Raw genomic sequence first — 8,935 nt, forward strand, 5'->3', positions numbered from 1 at the left:
GGACGATTTTAAAGATATAAAATGCTCTAAAGAAGGCTAGAATCAAGGGAAACCAGTTGTAATCTCTAGAAACACATAAATGTATTGATTTACTCTTTGATTTAGACTTTGAGATTTATTGGAAAATGTTCAATTTGGGATAAAAACTCGAAATAGCTTATGAATATCTCGATTATGATGTTATTGTAAGCGTTTGGAAGCTAATTACAAGATTTATAGTATGCTTTCATGGTTAAATTCATGAAATGTGATAGTAAAGGTTATAAACCCTAAATAATGCATATGATCAACTTGTGAAATTGAGTTAAGAACTTTATGAATTAAGTCATATGGAAGCTTAATTCGTGGAGCTTAACTAGTTTCTTGATAAAGATTTGTCAAGTGGTTATTTGGGAGAAAAATGTGATTTTGGAAAATTGGAATGTTATTAAGCTCCTAATGGATTAAGATGAGTTATGAGGAACTTTATATGTTATGTAAATAGGTAATTGGAAAGAAATTGATCAAGATGATCAATTGGAGATTTAGAGCCAAAAGTGGTAGTTAGTTTTCACTAACTAAATAAATGGGTAACCACACTTCTTTCTAGATATATATATATATATATATATATATATATATATATATATATATATATATATATATATATATATATATATATCTAGATGTTTGTTTATTATTATATTGCATTAATTTTGTAATAAAGAAAATATTATCATTTTTGGATTATTGAATTAGAAACTATAATGTTTAAGAAATGGCTGAGAGTTGTAGGAAACTAATATAACCGAATATTATATCAGGTTATTGTTATGTGAAATAATGAGTTGATTAAGCTGCATTATGAATGAGTTATGTAGATTATAAAATTAATCTAGTTATATTGAATGTGAATAGTGGAATGTTTGTATAGCCATTTATGGCTGAGAAATGGAGAATTTATATAGTGGAGTATTATGGTTAATGAGATACCACAAAGTGAGAAGAATTTGTTATGGTAATCTTGGTGATTGAGATACCAAGGAGTAAGAATGATTTGTTATGGTAATCTTGGTGAATGAGATACCACATAGTGAGAAAGATTTATAGTGACAATCTTGGTAATTATGATACCACATAATGAAAAGGAATTTTCGTGGTAATCTTGGTGATTGAGATACCACAAAATGAAAAGGATTTGTTGTGGTAATCTTGGTGATTGAGATACCACAGAATGAAAAGGATTTGTTATGGTAATCGTGGTGATTGAGATACCACAAAATGAGAAGGATTTTTCATGGTAATCTTGGTGATGAAGATACCACATAATGAAAAGGAATTCTTGTGGTAATCTTGGTGATTGAGATACCACAAAATAAGGAATTGTCATGGTAATCTTGATTATTGAGATACCACAAAGTGAGAATGATTGGTAGAGGTGATCTTGGTGATTGAGATACCATGGAATGAGAATAAATTGAGAAAGCGGTGATATATTTAGTTGTATAACTAATTTATATTATGCTGTGCAGGTTGCTCGCTAAGCTCTTTGTAGCTTATAGGTTTGTTGTTTGTATGTATTGATGGGTTTTGATCCTTATTACAACAAACAAAATGGCAGTGGAAACAACAAACAATTTGATCTAATACTCGAAACATATGGATCTTAACTCAATTAATCTATGCAATTTATTAGAACTCAATAGATAGAAAACATACCTTATATTTTTTTTGTAGGTTTCTTCTTTTGACGAGCCAATTGATTGGACTAGAGAACCCAAATGAGAATTCTTCTCTTGTAATAGCACCAAAGACGCAAAACTCTAGCAGATCTGAACAAACCAACATGAAACAAACTCAAATCGATGATTCTTATCATCACCACATCGTGGCATATTAAGTACCCCATCGTGGTATCGAGCTTTTGAGTTTTTCTAGGTTTTAAAGTTTTTGAATTTTGGAGTAAAGAGGCTAAGTTTTTTATTCATCTAAAATTGGGATTTGACCCATTTATTTATAGGAGGTGATTTGAAACCCTATAGATAATCACCAAATATAATAATAATTATATATGGTATTCAAATCATTCTAAAATATTTCATATTCCTTTATTTGGTATTAATTAATTAACAAAACAAGTCCGTCAAATAAATATCTTTTCAGATATGCTTTATTTTGTTCTTATGTGTAACCCAAAAAAGACAATGCTGTTAATATTAATATTATCGGGCTTGTTATGGCTATGGGCGCTATTTTTCCATCAGCTCCCACCTGCACTTAGGAATTAATAATTAAACTAGGTGTAAAACCCGTATATTACACGGGTTGATTAAATAAAAGATTAAACACTAAAAACATTAAGTATTTTTTTAAATAAAATTTAAAATAAGGAATGAAGAAACTATTAATTACATTCAATACTTAACATATATAAATATATATATATATATATATATATATATATATATATATATATATATATGTATTATGTGGCTTTTTAATTTAAAATTTAAAAAAAACTACAAATTGACATGCGGATATTATTTATTTTAAAAATATAATAAAATGACAAGTGTAAAAAATCATAAGAGACTGACACGTGTCAAAAAAAAAAACCTTAATTTATTAAGGAGGATGATTGTGCAGTACTTACTAGGAACAATAGTGAGTGGTAGTCCAATGCAACGACTGTACTTATCGCATCAATGCTATAAATAGTCCTAAGACTAGTGACTTCAAATACCTTTGATCTTCATGATATCTAATTTGAGACACGGATAATAGTAAATCTCAGAATTCAAGATTTTGTGTCCCGACATAGATTTGGGACGACTTCTTCTAACTGCTAAATTGAACACATCAATTCCAGTTAGGACTCGGTCGAGTACTTTATATGTCAGCACCAAATCATCGAGGGGCCCAAAGATACTATTTCTCCATTTCTAGCAAAAGGATCAAATAAACTTTGACTACATAGGCCAGGACTATTCCTTATGCAATATTTAGTCAAACCATAAATAGCTTTCAGTTACGGAAAACGTTGGGGAAAACCTCACGCATCTCCATTTGAAGAATAAGAAATATAGTCGTCATAATTTACTCATGACATGATCCACAAAGTAATCTTTAAGAACAGTTACTCCAATACTTAAAATCTCCATTTTTAAGTACTCATCAGTATTGGTCGGAAGACTTAGCTCTATTCATCTCTATGAAAAATCTAACAATACTATGACAATGTTAATTCACTATTATCTCCCAAGAGTACATCTGAGTGTGGAACTTTGAATAATAAATTATTCTGGAAGTGATTCTAAACATGAAAAAATGGAACACATTGATATCCTAAATAAAAATGATTGATCTCTATTAGATATTAAGTTATACATTTAATAATCATCAAATCAAATAAAGACTTGTACTGCATCAGTTCCTAAACTAAAACAAACTAAATTACACATGCAAGTCTAATGTCATTAGATCTTTATATGATTCACTTGATTATGATGTTCTTCGCATTCGTGAAATTACTTATTGAGTATTTATCATGTGATCTTATGTAACTTGGGATCCAAACACGAGGTAAAATCACCTTATATTCACAAGAAACTTCAAGAGAACCATCAATGATCGAATACAACACTGAGGTCACTCATGAATTTCTTTTAGTCGTATAGTTTGTCTTTGCAATCTAACTAACTGCAATATACTCTAAGCTTATTATCAAATCCAATTTTTAAGTCCCAAAACTTGGATCTTCTCAAAGTATCAATGCTATTGTTTGAATTAATGCGGAAACTTAATCAAACAATTGTACGAAACAAACAAGCAATTAGATGAACCAATGAACACGTTTAAATGAATGCACACAGTTCTATACTTCTATTAGTCAATTGTCAGGTACATTCAAATATTCTTAAACCGAGAATATGCTCTAACTCACCAAAAATGCATTAACCTGAAATAGCTATACATAGACCATATTTATAATACACCAATTAACCTACAGCCCAAAGATAACAAGCCCACTGAAAACACTAAGCCCACTAGTGATTTTGGTCTACAACCGAGAACATATATGACATACAAAACAAAGCATAAACCACAAAATATAGCCCAACAATATCCCCCTTGGTTTATTGCTTTTAGTACTCTTCAAGGCTTTTCCACGAGATGCACGTCCGCCTAATCAAATGCCTCAGCCCACAACTTCTGTTCAATAATGGTAGCAACCATTTCGGTGAAGGATTTTGTTGCAGCTTCAAACAATTCATTCTCAACAATTATTTGAAAGTTTGACAAAGTTTGGATATCACGTTCACAAAACTTCAACAAGTCTTTGGGATCAATAATGCGATACTGGTTCTTCTTTAGCTTGATCACTGCTGATGCAGTAACCTTATCATAAACCCAGAATCGCATTGAATCCAAAGTATCTTTTGGTAACCTTTTGGGAAGCAGGATTTTTTTAGCTTGCTTTGTGGGTGGTTACATAACATTCACCATGGTTTTGTTAGTACAAGGATCAATGACACCCTTTGCCGTTTTCGTAAACGATGAAGCAGTCTTCATGCCTTCAAAGTTATTTTTATCTTTATCCTCAAGAAACTTTTTAAAAGACTGGGCCATGTGTTCATTGGTTGGATTGTGGAAAGGAGCGTGGATCAGTTCCGAAAGATAAACTTTTGTCCAGGACAAAAAAGTCGACTTTCTTCTCATAATATTCATCTCGTCCGCTCTTTCGCTTTACGATCCACATTTTCTTATCGAATTCATATCCCCACATCAAAATACCAGAGCGGTCCCAATATTTATCTGTAAATTTCTTCCCAGTCTCCCTAAGAAATATCTTAGGGTGATCACCTGGAGCATTTTGGTCCGAATGTTTCATCACCAGCATCTTCCCTCTTAGCTGCTTAACCCTTATTAGTTTCTCTCTTCTTTCTTGACCAGAAGTTGGTCCAGAAAATAAAAATGTGTCAAGATTTGCATCCGCAGTAGGTCTTACAACTCTTCCACTTGCAGGTTGAGAAGTTGAATTGACTGGAACAGAACTAGAAGCAGAAATCTTGTCCCCTTCAACGCTTAAAGGTTGAAAATCATCACCAAACGTTTGATGCAAGCGTTGTTTCAGGTCAAAGAATAAAGCAGTTAGACCACCAAGATTTGCTTGAAGTTCTGAAATGTTTGCATCTTTAATGGAGTTCTCCTTTTCAAGATCACTGGTTCTAATGTCCTACTTTTCCAATAATCAAATCCTTTTCAGTTGAGCTCTATTCCAAATCAAAAACTTTGTTCTGAAGCAGAGCAACATCTACAAACTCAAACTCAGGCAACTTGCTCTTGCCTTTTGAAATATCTAGTTCAGGGTCCACAAAGGAATTTCCAGAAGCTTAAGCCCCTTCTGAAAGGAAGACTTCTTGTTCGACAATAGGGCTTTCAAAATCCTGATCCATAGGAGTGGATTCAGGTAACGGGCTTGAAATCTCTTGCAACACTGGAGAGGACTCAATGAATGCGCTTTCAATATTTTGGGCCACGGAACTAGGTTCAATCAGAGTAGATACATTTTGAATAGGTATGTGATAAGTACTCCAGGTCTTGGATCTCTTCTTTTTCTTTTCATTAGGAGTAGAACATGAGATGAATCTTCTTGATTACTCTCAGATGGAGGTTCAGTTGTAACATGAAATATTTGGGGAGGCTTCCTCGCAGTTCGCTGAAGTTCAGTAATAAGAGCATCCATCTGTTCAGGGGTAGGTGAATAAAATTACACAGTTGAATCATGATCTCTTTTAGTCACACTAGAAGGTGTGACAGTTACATCCTCTTCAGGGATTGAGATACTTTGTAGAAAATTTTCAAGCTCATTCACAATCATATTGTTATCTTGAACCTCTTCTTCTTCATCATCGGATATTTCAACCTATTCAAATGCAAATGGAAATTTTTATTTAGGTGCCACGTGTTCCTCGACAACCTCAACATTAATGGAACTAGTAGCAGGATTGTTTTAAACTTCAGCAAACTTTCCAAACTTAACAGCTCCTTCAAACCTTGATAGGGAACTTTGGCAGCTTTTCTTGATTGCTTCATGAGCCCAAAGGTGTTGGGACCCAAAGCTTTCATGTCCAAAGTATTAGACGACCTCTCAATTTGGGGATATTTTTCATTTAGAACCATTTGAAGAAATCTAGGATACATCACAAATAGGTACTTCTTCTTCCCTTGAAGGCTGCTTTTCATTTCTTCAGAACACAAACTTTGAAAAATCATAATCCCAGTTCATTGCTAAAGCAACAATAGTTGAGGTTGCAGTCTGACTAATATCATCAGATCCTGCATTCCTTCCAGAAATGCAACTCACAAAGTAGTGTGTCAGAAATCTCCAGTACGGTTGCAGTAGCTTTTTGATGGTGGGAGGATAGGTTCCTTCATAGCACATCTTCTCAAGGACTTCCCTCGCTTGATCAACATAATACTCAATTAGAAATGCAGATGTATCACCAAATTCAAGTACTTCTTAACTTGCTCATAAACAATTATTTGAGTTCCCTCACCATTGATTCAACGGTACTAGCTCCATCTGCTCCTTGCTTGTTAATTGAAGCATTTTTCCAAAACTCAGTAATTAAGTCTTTTTGGATGACTGGATTAGCACGGACGGCATGAGAAATCCTGTAGTTTTTCAAACTCACCATCATGGATTTTAATTCTTGATGAGCAGCAGGTGGATCCCTAAGATATCCAACAACATTGTGGGAGTCTACAAATTTAATCTCCTCTGTCATTTATCTGCACCAAACTAGCCAAGTGAGAATTGATTTAAAAATTAATTAAATTAAGTTTATAATTTAATTTCGGTTGAAGTCAAAGATTTAATCGATTTCGATCAAAGTCAAAACTTCATGCGTTTTCAGTTAAAGTCATGGTTTTTATCGATTTCGGTCAAAACACATTTGACTAGACGTTTTCGGCCGAGAACCTCGATTTTGGTCGGATCTGAATCAATTTTGGTCGAATCCAGTTTGCAATGAAAACCCTCAGAACCTGTTCTAATTCATAATTTTGAAAACCTTCGAACAATCCACTCGAAAACCTGCAAATCCATGGAAACATGTACACCAAAAACACTTTAAACAATATTGTCATGATCGACAACTACATATCTACCTGATTCACTGAAGTATTGGCAATACAAACACCAAAAGTAAACAGACTTTTCAAGATTTTTTTTAAAAAAAAAGACTAAAATGCATAAATGGTCCCTATGGTTAGCTCAAAATTGACACTTTGGTCCAAAAAAGTTTGGACTAGCACCAGAGGTCCAAACTTTTCATTTTGTTGCAAGTTTGGTCCAATTGGCTTTGAACTATTTTATAATGACAATTTTTCCCCTTATTATTTTATTTAATATTTTTCTTTTATTACAACCATTTAAAAACAATTAAAAAATAAAATACCCCTAACCTCTCTCTCTCTCTCTCTAATGTTCTTCATTTCTTCTTCAAAACACTCATTTCCCTCAAATCTACCATGTCCGATGACCCACAAATCCGCCATCATCAAGACTAATGAGATTTATGTGTTTTCCGACGACATCTACACTCAGAAAATTGCCACTTCTCGACGATGCTGATGATACAACAAGCATGGAGACGAACAGATCTGGTAAGATATCTAGGATTTGTAGAGGCGACAGTGTCGACGAAGGCTCGGGTTCGGACGACACAAGGGTTTGAGCAGCATTGTAGGGTTCGTTTTCTGCCGTTTAGGGTTTGAAAAGCTTTGTATGGTAGCTCTAACATAAAGATCTATTTTCATCCTCATTTTTTGGATCTGAACAGATCTGGTGAGATATCTGACACTGTTTAGGGTTTCATCCATCCGCCCCTCTCCTTCTCCGGCGAGGTGCTGTCATTTTTAAAAACCCTAGCGCCGCAACCCTTCAGGTTTTTCAAAACCCTAGCTTTTCAGATCTGCTGCCACATTCGTTTTTGCTTTAATCCACAAACATGAAGATCTAGAAACTCGTAATTTTTTGCTTCTAACAACAGATGGCTTAAAGATAATGTTGCTCCAGCGAGTGTTGTGTATTGAATCAGGTTTATGTGTTTGGTCTTGTATATCATATTTCTAGTTTTGTATATCATATCTTCTTGAACATATTTATGTGTTTGATATCATCTGTGTTTAATCATTTCTTGGTTTTTAATGTGTTCTTGTATGCTAGAGTTCTAATTTTCATCTAGAGAGAGTGAGAAAGAGAGAAAGAGAGAGAGAGTTTTATATGTGTGTGGTGTTTAAGGTTACAAAGGAAGTATCCGTTTCGACGGTGGTGGTGGCCGGTGTTGGTGGCGGCGGTGATGCAGACCGGTGGTGGTGGTCTTTTGCATTGTAAGAGAAAGAGAGAGGGTAGGGTAGGGGTAATATTTACTTTTTTATTTTATTTAATCATAAAAATATTTAAATAATTGGTCCTAGATTTAGGATCTGTAAACTCTTAAATCTTCGAACTTGCGTCTACTTTGTCCCAGATTTTTTCCAAGACCTGATATGAAACCTTACTAGGGTGAAAGTGACCTTTTTTCCAGACTAATCCAGAATAAGCTGCAATGATATGTGGTTTTGTAAAATTCACCTTAAATTGTATAAAATACATATGGTAACACTTGTTTTTCATTACAAGTTTTACTCTGTAAGAATGGACAGGGATTAGTAAAGAAAGTTTGGATATTGCATTGGAATGCAAGAAAATAGCAAAGTAGAGTGTTATATTTTGTAAAATATGATAAGTTCGAAATAACTAAACAAAATTGTGATAGGCTCATAATATGATAAATAAGATGCTGAAAAATTCCGAGGATGACAACTCTTTCAAAGGGAGTAATTGTAACGATCCAAAATAAATCAGAATACTATGTTGTATGAATAGTTTGACTAAAAGGGTAATTTG

The 8,935-nt window shown here is 33.7% G+C and overlaps 1 long non-coding RNA gene across 1 annotated transcript; it reads left to right on the forward strand.

Annotated features, from left to right (window-relative positions):
* The first annotated feature begins 7,442 nt into the window (after positions 1 to 7,442).
* On the forward strand, positions 7,443 to 8,572 carry LOC122198124 (uncharacterized). The gene is made up of 2 exons (XR_006191993.2): positions 7,443 to 8,399; positions 8,517 to 8,572. It is a non-coding gene; the product is annotated as an uncharacterized LOC122198124 (long non-coding RNA).
* The last annotated feature ends 363 nt before the right edge of the window (positions 8,573 to 8,935 follow it).

The sequence above is a fragment of the Lactuca sativa genome, chromosome 5 (genome assembly GCF_002870075.4).
Source record: "Lactuca sativa cultivar Salinas chromosome 5, Lsat_Salinas_v11, whole genome shotgun sequence".
Classification (NCBI taxonomy): Eukaryota; Viridiplantae; Streptophyta; class Magnoliopsida; order Asterales; family Asteraceae; genus Lactuca; species Lactuca sativa.